This window comes from Balaenoptera ricei, chromosome 2, assembly GCF_028023285.1.
Source record: "Balaenoptera ricei isolate mBalRic1 chromosome 2, mBalRic1.hap2, whole genome shotgun sequence".
Taxonomy (NCBI): domain Eukaryota; kingdom Metazoa; phylum Chordata; class Mammalia; order Artiodactyla; family Balaenopteridae; genus Balaenoptera; species Balaenoptera ricei.
The window spans coordinates 40,536,926-40,549,504 of NC_082640.1; positions in this window are offsets into that span (position 1 = coordinate 40,536,926).

Genomic DNA, 12,579 nt, shown 5'->3' on the forward strand with positions numbered 1-12,579 from the left:
GAAAAGGAGACCCCAAACACAGTAAGTTAAGCAAAATGAAAAGACAGAGAAACACACAGCAGATGAAGGAGCAAGGCAAAAACCCACCAGACCTAACAAATGAAGAAGAAATAGGCAGTCTACCTGAAAAAGAATTCAGAATAATGATAGTAAAGAGAATCCAAAATCTTGGCAATAGAATGGAGAAAATACAAGAAACGTTTAACAAGGACCTAGAAGAAATAAAGAGCAAACAAACAATGATGAACAACACAATAAATGAAATTAAAAATTCTCTAGAAGGGATCAATAGCAGAATAACTGAGGCAAAAGAACGGATAAGTAACCTGGAAGATAAAATAGTGGAAATAACTACTGCACAGCAGAATAAAGAAAAAAGAATAAAAAGAATTGAGGACAGTCTCAGAGACCTCTGGGACAATATTAAATGCACCAACATTCGAATCATTGGGGTCCCAGAAGAAGAAGAGAAAAAGAAAGGGACTGAGAAAATATTTGAAGAGATCATGGTTGAAAACGTCACTAATATGGTAAAGAAAATAGTTAATCAAGTACAGGAAGCACAGAGAGTCCCATACAGGATAAATCCAAGGAGAAACACACCAAGACACATATTCATCAACCTATCAAAAATTAAATACAAATAAAAAATATTAAAAGCAGCAAGGGAAAAACAACAAATAACATACAAGGGAATCCCCATAAGTTTAACAGCTGATCTTTCAGCAGAAACTCTGCAAGCCAGAAGGGAGTGGCAGGACATATTGAAGGTGATGAAAGGGAAAAACCTACAACCAAGCTTACTCTATCCAGCAAGGATCTCAATCAGATTTGACAGACAAATTAAAACCTTTAAGACAAGCAAAAGCTAAGAGAATTCAGCACAACCAAACCAGCTTTACAACAAATGCTAAAGGAACTTCTCTAGGCAGGAAACACAAGAGAAGGAAAAGACCTACAATATCAAAGCCAAAACCATTAAGAAAATGGTAATAGGAACATACATATCGATACTTACCTTAAATGTAAATGGATTAAATGCTCCAACCAAAAGACATAGACTGGCTGAATGGATACAAAAAGAAGACCCATATATATACTCTCGACAAGAGACCCACTTCAGACCTAGGGACACATACAGACTGAAAGTGAGGGGATGGAAAAAGGTATTCCATGCAAATGGAAATCAAAAGAGAGCTGGAGTAGCAATTCTCATATCAGATAAAATAGACTTTAAAACAAAGACTATTACAAGAGACAAAGAAGGACACTACATAATGATCAAGGGCTCAATCCAAGAACATACAATTGTAAATTGTAAGAAGATACAATTGTAAATATTTATGCACCCAACATAGGAGCACCTCAATACATAAGGCAAATACGAACAGCCATAAAAGGGGAAATCAACAGTAACACAATCATAGTAGGGGACTTTAACACACCCAACTTTCACCAATGGACAGATCATCCAAAATTAAAATAAATAAGGAAACAGAAGCTTTAAATGATACATTAAACAAGATGGACTTAATTGATATTTATGGGACATTCCATCCAAAAACAACAGAATATATTCTCTTCTCAAGTGCTCATGGAACATTCTCCAGGATAGATCATATCTTGGGTCACAAATCAAGCCTTGGTAAATTTAAGAAAACTGAAATCGTATCAAGTATCTTTTTTGACCACAGTGCTATGAGACTAGATATCAATTACAGGAAAATATCTCTAAAAAATACAAACACATGGAGGCTAAACAATACACTACTTAATAACCAAGAGATCACTGAAGAAATCACAGAGGAAATCAAAAAATACCTAGAAACAAATGACAATGAAAACACGACCACCCAAAACCTATGGGATGCAGCAAAAGCAGTTCTAAGAGGGAAGCTTATAGCAATACAATCATACCTTAAGAAACAAGAAATATCTCAAATAAACAACCTAACTTTACACCTAAAGCAATTAGAGAAAGAATTACAAAAAAACTCCAAAGTTAGCAGAAGGAAAGATATCATAAAGATCAGATCAGAAATAAATGAAAAAGAAATTAAGGAAATGATAGCAAAGATCAATAAAACTAAAAGCTGGTTCTTTGAGAAGATAAACAAAATTGATAAACCATTAGCCAGACTCATGAAGAAAAAAAAGGGAGAAGACTCAGATCAGTAGAATTAGAAATGAAAAAGGAGAAGTAACAACTGACACTGCAGAAATACAAAAGGTCATGAGAGATTACTACAAGCAACTCTATGCCAATAAAATGGACAACCTGGAAGAAATGGACAAATTCTTAGAAATGCACAACCTGCCAAGACTGAACCAGGAAGAAATAGAAAATATGAACAGACCAGTCACAAGCACTGAAATTGAAACTGTGATTAAAAATCTTCCAACAAACAGAAGCCCAGGACCAGATGGCTTCACAGGCGAATTCTATCAAACATTTAGAGAGGAGCTAACAACTATCCTTCTCAAACTCTTCCAAAATATAGCAGAGGGAGGAACACTCCCAAAATCATTCTACGAGGCCACCATCACCCTGATACCAAAACCAGACAAAGATGTCACAAAGAAAGAAAACTACAGGTCAATATCACTGATGAACATTGATGCAAAAATCCTCAACAAAATACTAGCAAGCAGAATCCAACAGCACATTAAAAGGATCATACACCATGATCAAGTGGGGTTTATCCCAGGAATGCAAGGATTCTTCAATATATGCAAATCAATCAATGTGATACACCATATTAACAAACTGAAGGAGAAAAACCATATGATCATCTCCATAGATGCAGAGAAAGCTTTCGACAAAATTCAACACCCATTTATGATAAAAACCCTCCAGAAAGTAGGCATAGAGAGAACTTTCCTCAACATAATAAAGGCCATATATGACAAACCCACAGCCAACATCATCCTCAATGGTGAAAAAGTGAAACCTTCTCCACTAAGATCAGGAACAAGACAAGGTTGTCCACTCTCACCACTATTATTCAACATAGTTTTGGAAGTTTTAGCCCCAGCAATCAGAGAAGAAAAAGAAATAAAAGGAATCCAAATTGGAAAAGAAGAAGTAAAGCTGTCACTGTTTGCACTTGACATGATGCTACACATAGAGAATCCTAAAGATGCTACCAGAAAACTACTAGAGCTAATCAATGAATTTGGTAAAGTAGCAGGATACAAAATTAATGCACAGAAATGTCTTGCATTCCTATACACTAATGATGAAAAATCTGAAAGTGAAATTAAGAAAACACTCCCATTTACCATTGCAACAAAAAGAATAAAATATCTAGGAATAAACCTACCTAAGGAGAAAAAAGACCTGTGTGCAGAAAATTATAAGACACTGATGAAAGAAATTAAAGATGATACAAATAGATGGAGAGATATACCATGTTCTTGGATTGGAAGACTCAACATTGTGAAAATGACCCTACTATCCAAAGCAATCTACAGATTCAATGCAATCCCTATCAAACTACCACTGACGTTTTTCACAGAAGTAGAACAAAAAAATTCACAATTTGTATGGAAACACAAAAGACCCCGAATAGCCAAAGCAAACTTGGGAAAGAAAAACGGAGCTGGAAGAATCAGGCTCCTGGACTTCCGACTATACTACAAAGCTACAGTAATCAAGACAGTATGGTACTGGCACAAAAACAGAAATATAGATCAATGGAACAGGATAGAAAGCCCAGAGATAAACCCATGCACATATGGTCACTTTATTTTTGATAAAGGAGGCAAGAATATACAATGGAGAAAAGACAGCCTCTTCAATAAGTGGTGGTGGGAAAACTGGACAGCTACATGTAAGAGAATGAAATTAGAACACTGCTTAACACCATACACAAAAATAAACTCAAATTGGACTAAAGACCTAAATGTAAGTCCAGACACTATCAAACTCTTCGAGGAATACATAAGCAGAACACTCTATGACATAAACCACAGCAAGATCCTTTTTGACCCAGCTCCTAGAGAAATGGAAATAAAAACACAAAAAAACAAATGGGACCTAATGAAACTTAAAGGCTTTTGCACAACAAAGGAAAACATAAACAAGACAAAAAGACAGCCCTCAGCATGGGAGAAAATATTTGCAAATGAAGCAACTGACAAGGGATTAATCTCCAAAATTTACAAGCAGCTCATGCAGCTCAATATCAAAAAAACAAACAAACCAATCCAAAAATGGGCAGAAGACCTAAATAGACATTTCTCCAAAGAAGATATACAGATTGCCAATAAACACATGAAAGAATGCTCAACATCATTAATCATTAGAGAAGTGCAAATCAAAACTACAATGCGATATCATCTCACAGTGGTCAGAATGCCCATCATCAAAAAATCTACAAATAATAAATGCTGGAGAGGGTGTGGAGAAAAGGGAATCTTCATACACTTTTTGTAGGAATGTAAATTGATACAGCCACTATGGAGAACAGTATGGAGATTCCTTAAAAAACTAAAAATAGAACTACCATACGACCCAGCAATCCCACTACTGGGCATATACCTTGAGAAAACCATACTTCAAAAAGAGTCATGTACCACAATTTTCACTGCAGCTCTATTTACAATAGCCAGGACATGGAAGCAGCCTAAGTGTCCATCGACAGGTGAATGGATAAAGAAGATGTGGCACATATATACAGTGGAATATTACTCAGCCATAAAAAGAAATGAAATTGAGTTATTTGTATTGAGGTGAATGGACTTAGAGTCTGACCTACAGCGTGAAGTAATTCAGAAAGAGAAAAACAAATACCGTATGCTAACACATATATATGGAATCTAAAAAAAATTTTAAAATGGTCATGAAGAACCTAAGGGCAAGATAGGAATAAAGACGCAGACCTACTAGAGAATGGACTTGACAACATGGGGAGGGGTAAGAGTAAGCTGGGACAAAGTGAGCGAGTGGTAGTGTATATATGGACATATATACACTACCAAATGTTAAATAGATAGCTAGTGGGAAGCAGTTGCATAGCACAGGGAGATCTGCTCGGTGCTTTGTGACCAGCTAGAAGGGTGGGATAGGGAGTGTGGGAGGGAGGGATATGCAAGAGGGAAGAGATATGGGGATATATGTATATGTATAACTGATTCACTTTGTTATAAAGCAGAAACTAACACACCTTTGTAAAGCAATTATACTCCAATAAAAATGTTTAAAAAAATAAATACAATAAAATAAAAGCTGGATTGTTTGTATTTTTGTTATTAATGGTTTGAAATTGTTTATGTATTCTGGATACCATTTTCTTGTCCAATATTACATATTGCAAACTTTCTTCTTGTCTGTGATTTGCCAATTTATCTTCTTAATGATGCTTTTTGATAAGCGTATGCCCTTCATTTTGATGAAGTCCCATCAATCATATTTTTCTTTTATTATGAATGATTTTTGTGTTCTGTTTAGGAAATTTTTGCCTTACCCAAATTTGTAAAAGTATTTCTCTATATTTTCTTCCATAAGCTCTATAGTTCTGACTTTTACAGTTAGGTCCCTATACCCTCTCAAATTTTTTGTGTGTGTCTCAGGAGTGAGTCTGAGGTCAGGAATTATATTGTTTATGTGGGCATCTATTGTTCTAGCACCATTTGTTGAAAAGAATATCCTTACTCCATTTGTTTAACTTGGCACTTGAATTCCTGCTCTTAAGCACTGGGAAAGGATATTGCCTGCCTGCCATGTTCCATGCATTTTCAGAGTCACGTGAATGACTTCATGCATACTTCAAATATTATGGATCATATCACCCTGCCTTTGCATGCTTAGTTTCTTCTGCCACAACATCTTTTCTTTTCCTTTCTTACTGTTTTTTTTTTTTTTTTAGTACTACCCAAAACACAGCTTAATAGTCTTAGAAACCTTCCTTGATTTTTCCTGTATGGTGTGGCTCAGTGCCTCTTTTGGGGTGTCATACAGCACCATGGATTTCTCTTTCAAAAAACTTGTCTTACTGCATGCTAATTTTCTCTTTATTTGACTGTCTCCACAATAAGACAGTGATTTACTTGAAGACATGCTTGTCTTTTTATCTCTGTATCCAAAGTACTTAACACAGTGACAGGGAAAAAAAAGAAAGGAGCCACTCAAGTCATAGTTTTAATCAAATTTCTCCTGGATATTCCACAGAAGTAATGAAATATCATAGGCTTTACAGCGAGATCATTTTGATTTCAAATCTCATTTCTGCCCCTCACTTGCCATTTTAATTGGGACAAGTCATTTAATTGCCGAATCACAGTTTATTATTCTGTAACATACAGATGTTTAGAAATACTTTCAGGATATTTATCGTATATGAAAGGAATGATGTCCAGAACCTAGTAGCTGCTAAATAAATGGGAGCTAACATATTATTCTTTTAGTATTAAAATGGCAAAGGAAAGGCTTCTGTCTGAGCTCTTCTACTTACCTATTCTACTACCAATGGACTTTTGACTTAGTAGTTCCGTAGAAAATATTATGCTCTTATCTGTTCATTAACACAGAGTCACAATTTGGAGGCAGTTTCCAAGATATAGTTTCAAAATGGAACCTGGTTTATAAATGTATTCTGTATCTATCCAATCACACCAAAAAAATTGAAACCAAGCAGAAATCAAATCTTAAAATAGTGATATTACATCATTACAGAGTTTACCAAAGAAAACTGTATTCCAAATTGCAGAGCTGTAATTCTATACAGATGTCCTGGGGACATAATACTAAGAAGAGTGAAATGTATCCCTGGAACCCATGAGATGTGGTTAAGGCCCTAATTCACATGACTTCCAGAGAAAGCACTTTAACCATTAGGTAGGTATTCTAGAAAGTCATATTCCTAGGTCTATTCTCGAGAACTTCTCCCTTCTACCACCCTCTCCCCAGGTTATGTCATTTACTCCCATCTGTCCCACTTAGAGGCACTTGAGAAGCCCACAGAATTGCAGTATTTTCTCTCTGAAATGCTTTTAAGTAGCATTTTAAGGACACTATTTCCCAACATCACTCCCACTTATGGCGCCCTACAGCATGGAGTGTACAAATCACTTCCTCACACATTGGCTTTCGTGCATGCTAAATGCTTTTCTAAATTGACCTGATACCTATTAAACCTGAAGTGGACTTTTTAAGATCTGAAGAACGTTTAATCAATGGGGCATTAGATTGAATAAATCATAGCTGAGATGAGTTCCTTAAATTGATACGATCTTTAATGAGCATTGCACTTGATTTAATAATCTATTTATTAAATACATTTAAAAATTGGTAAATTGAACACTTGCCATAGAGCAAGCAATTAGGGCTATTTTCATTCCATGTTTATTTTCCTGAGTTGAGACAATGTTTGTTAAGTCTTAAACACATTGAGTAAATTTTCGTATCATTTTTTTCAATAACCCTCTAAATATTAAATCTTAGTGTTGGTTACACCCACTCTCTGTTAAATTACAGAGAATACTAACAAGCATAAAGGAAGATTTACTAATTCCACAATTACTAGTATTGAAATCTCTAGTGAGTTTATAAAATCTGCATAATAATAAATCTGGGTTAAGATTGGTTAAACCTCTTTAACCTCTATTAAATCCAGTGAGAAATGTGTTAAAGAGATCCTGTCATATTGAAGCAAACTTTAAAAGAATATCATATTTTTTTCCCCAAATCTCATTAAACTGACATATGCGGTTTTTGGATTTCCTTTATTTCCTTTTCAATTATTGCAAGTTATTACTTACATATTTATGTGTAAAAAGTAGCTTTCTTGTTCCTAAAGCCCTTCTCCCTCTGGGCTGATTCAGTTTCTGAAGGCCTTATACAGGCTCCGGGAAATTGCAGTCCCTTCTCCCAGTAGCAGTGCATTCTCCTTAGACAAATCTGAATGTTCCCAATTTGAGTTTCTGCCCTTTGTATCCAAATCCTTGATGAAAATGAACAATTCATCCCATTCTGATGTATAAATCTCTTATTCCAGTACATCAAGATAAAGGTCATAGACTACATTAATAATGATTCCTTACTTGTGTTACTAATAACATCTTACATTGTTAACCCCGAAACTATTTTAAAAATCTAATTTACTTTTCTCTATGGATGCCAGGCTAGATACTCATCTTATATAACTCAATGGGATAATTCATCTTCACTCATCTCTGGAAGGAGAAGCCAGCCTGAGATGGCAGTTTATTTTCTGTATTTGCCTGAATTATAAAACCAGCCTAGCCAATTCTAATCAATCAGTGAATATTTATTAAGCTCCTACTGTTTTTTTTTTTTCCCTTGTACAAAAAACTCTATTTTCAAAGCACTACAAGGTGATTAGGAAAATCCATTCAATTCAACAAATATTTCTTGAATACTTATTGAGCATGGCATAATACCAGGTAAGTGATATAAAGATAAGGAAGATGTGAATACTTCTCCCTGAAACACTGTTATCTACTTAATGTGGAGCAGGGAGGTGAAAAGAGACGTATGAAAAAAAATGCTGAGGATTTTATTTTCATGAAAATGTAGAACACATGGCTTTGAGTAATGAAGAACACAGGGGAAATATGCTGAGGTCAGATTTTTATCTTATTTATTTTCCAACTGTACTGAGGTACAACTGACAAATAAAATTGTAATACATTTAAAGTGTACAAAGTGATGATATTATATACATAATACTCTTTTACATTGTAAAAGATTACCCCATGGAATTAATGGCAATTAACATATCCATCACTTCACATATTTGTCTTCTTTTTTTTTTTATAAATTTATTTATTTATTTTTGGCTATGTTGGGTCTTTGTTGCTCCGCGCGGGCTTTTCTCTAGTTGTGGAGAGCGCGGGCTATTATTCATTGTGGTGTGAAGGCTTCTCATTGCGGTGCCTTCTCTTGAGGAGCACGGGCTCTAGGTGCTCAGGCTTCGGTAGTTTTGGCACGTAGGGTCAGTAGTTGTGGCACATGGGCTTAGTTGCTTCGCAACATGTGGGATCTTCCTGGACCAGGGCTTGAACCCGTGTTCCCTGCATTGGCAGGCAGATTCTCAACCACTGCGCCGCCAGGGAAGCCCTGTCCTTTTTTTTTTGTCTTTGGTGAGAACATTTCAGTTCTTTTCTCTTAGTGAATTTCAATTATACAATACAGTGCTATGGACTATAGTCTCCATGTTATACATTAGATCCTCAGAATTTATTAATCTTACAACTGAAGGTTTGTACCCTTTTACCAACCAAACTCTCCCTGTTTTCCCCAATCCCCAGCCCCTGGCAACCACTTTTCCACTGTATTTCTATGAATTTGACTTTTTTTTTTTTAATTCCACATATAAATGTCATGCCATGTGATATTTGTGTTTTTCTTTCCAGCTTATTTCACTTAGCATAATGCCCTCCAGGTTGGTCTATGTCATCCCAAGTACAAAATTTCCTTCTTTTTTAAGGCTGAATAATATTCCATTGTATATATACAACATTTTTCTTTATCAACTCATCCATTGTTGTAAGCTTAGGTTGTCTCCATACTTTGGTATTGTGAGTAACGCTGCTGTGAACATGGGAGTACAGATACCTTTTCAAGATGATTTCATTTCCTTTGGCTGTATACCCAGAAATGGGATTGCTGGTGGTTCTATTTTTAATTTCTTGAGCAACCACCATACTGTTTTCCATAGTGCTGTTCCACTTTACATTCCCACCAACAGTGTACAAGTGTTCCCTTTTACCTGCATACTCATCAGCATTTATTTCTTATCTCTTTGATAAGAGACACCCTAACAGATGTAAGGTGAGATCTCATTGTGGTTTTGATTTGCATTTCCCTGGTGAATAGAGTTGCTGAACACCTTTACAAGCACTTGTTGGCCATTTGTATATCTTCTTTGGAAAAATGTTTATTTAGGTCCTTTGCCGATTTTTAATTGGGTTATTTCTTTTTTTGCTATTGAGCTGTGTGAGGTCCTTGTATATTTTGGATATTAACCCCTTTTTGGATATGTGGTTTGCAAATATTTTCTCCCATTCCATAGGTTTCCTTTTCATGTTGATGATGATTTCCTTTGCTGTGCAGAAGATTTTCAGTTTGGTGCAGTTCTGCTTGTTTACTTTTGCTTTTGTTCCTTTGGCTTTTGGTGTCAAATCCAAAAACTCATTGCCAAGACCAATGTCAATGAGCTTGCCTCCTGTGTTTTCTTCTAGGGGTTTTATGATTTCAGGTCTTATGTTCAATTATTTAATCCATTTTGCTTTTTTTTTTTTTTTTTTTTGGTGAATGGTGTTTCATTCTTTTGCATGTGACTATTCAGTTTTCCCAACACCACTTATTGAAGTGAATATCCTTTCCCCATCATCTTTGGCTTCTTAGTCCTATGCTAATTGGCATGTATGTATGGGTATATTTCTATGCTCTCTATTTCATTCAGTTGATCTATGTGTTTGCTTTTATGCCAGTACCATACTGTTTGATTACTGTAGCGAGAGAGAGAATTTAGCTAACGATTTGAAGAAGAGCTCTAAGCATGCATTCCATTTTTTTCCTTTAGCTCTTTATAACAATGAAAATTAAATTAATAAAGGAAGCATTCAGGTTACGGTATTTATCCAGAATTTAGGTGGAAACAGTTGGCAGGAGCCACCCACGAAGTGGAAGGGTGGTGCCATTGGCCACAAAAGGTAGTTTGGAGATTCAATTTTGTGGGTAGATGATGTGTTCTGTTTTAAAGGTGCAGGAACAGTAAGATATTCCTGCTGAATGTGTCCAGTAGGCAATTGTAGACAGGCAACAGGAGCTCTGTGATTAATGAGGATTTGACTTGATTGAACATGGGGCTGGAAATGTAAATTTAGGAGTCATTAGCATAGAAGTGATGTTTAAAGCTATGAGAATGGATGAGCTCTCTTAGGGGTGGGTATTAAAGGAACAGAAGGCAGAGAGAAGACTGGCTTCTGGAAGGCCCATTCTAAGGGCGGTGGTGAAGAGGAAGAGAATCAGTGATGGAAACAGAAAGAAAAACGAGTTGCAAGGCTGAAGGTTAGAGAAAGCCAGTGAAAGATATGGCCAAGGTCAAGCAGGAGCATCAGCTATGTCCTTTTACGTGAGCAAAGAAAGAGGGTAGACATAGAAAGGGCATGACTGATCAAGTAATAAATAAAAAGAACCATTGGAAAACTTTAGGAGAATAGTAACGAATTGCCATGAAGGACTCTTTTGTGTATAAATATGTTATTCCATTTTGTTTCTGGGACCTCATGTGAGCTTTCCCTAGGGTCTTTTATATACACTTCGGTGGAAATACTTGTCATATAGGGGACTGGGGTGAGGTTCATACCCAGGGCTGCCACTTGCTGGCTCTGAAGTCCTTGAAGATGAAACTTAACCTCTGTGAGCCTGTTTGTCATCAGTAGGATAAGGTTATTAATACATGCTTCATACAGCTGGCTTGACAAATAAAATAATTAACATAAAGCACTAGATTATGCCTGACATATGTGTAACTATATATATTGCTATATGAGTGTAAATTTATGTACAGATATTTAGCAACAAAATACTAATTGCCATTTTAACAATAAGTGAGTTTTTGAAGTAATTAGGAGAGTGGGGTGTTATCAGGTCTTATCAGGGTGTTATCAGAGTCTTTGAAACAGCAATTGGACCATAAACCTTACACTTTCCTTCAAAAAAAAAAACCTAATTTAAAATTCATAGACAATTTAATTTAAGGCTTAAGGAAATACTGAGATAAGTGTTCTGGAGTGTGTTTTATTAGAAAGTGCAAATTCTTGTATTTTTACAGTAGTAAAAAATTGCAAACAATGGAGATATTGCATCAATGGGGGATTAGTTAAATACATATAATATATCCATAAATTGGACCACTATGCCATGGAAAGATTTTTAGAAATCAGTTTACAGGACTAGGTACATGATTCTGTTTAGGAGATGGTTTGATAGATATTACTTCTACATCTCCCTCCCTCCTTCCCTCCCTCCCTCCTTTCCTTCTTTCCAAAAGGAAAGTGTGTTATATTTATAAGCAAATAAATAAAAAGAGATATTTCAATTTTACTGAGGACATACCTCATAGACCATTGAACACCCTCTCCTACACCAGGAAAAAAAATACCTCAAATATAGGTGACACCACAGCCCTGCCTGATTGTTGCACAAAGCAAAAGGTGTGTCCCCAGAGAAATGCAGAGGTGAAAGTTTCCTCCGAGTCCATGTCTGGTTGGGGAATGTGGCAGATTGCATTTTCCAAAGATTTCTGTATCAATATATCCCCTCCCACATGCTCTTATTACAATGTGACCTTGACACTCCTCCATTGTGAGGTGGGTTCTGTGTTGCTTCCTCTTGAACCTCGGTGGAGCTGTGACTAAGATGGAAGTGATACTATAAAACTTTGAAGTTGAATTACAAAAAGAATACAGCTTCCACCTCATCCTCCTGGAACACTCACCCTTGGAACCCAGCCACCATGCTGTGAAGAAAAGACCCTAGGGAAAGCCCATGCGAGGTCCCAGCCAACAGCAGCCAGCAACTGTTAACATGTCAGTAAATGAGCCTTC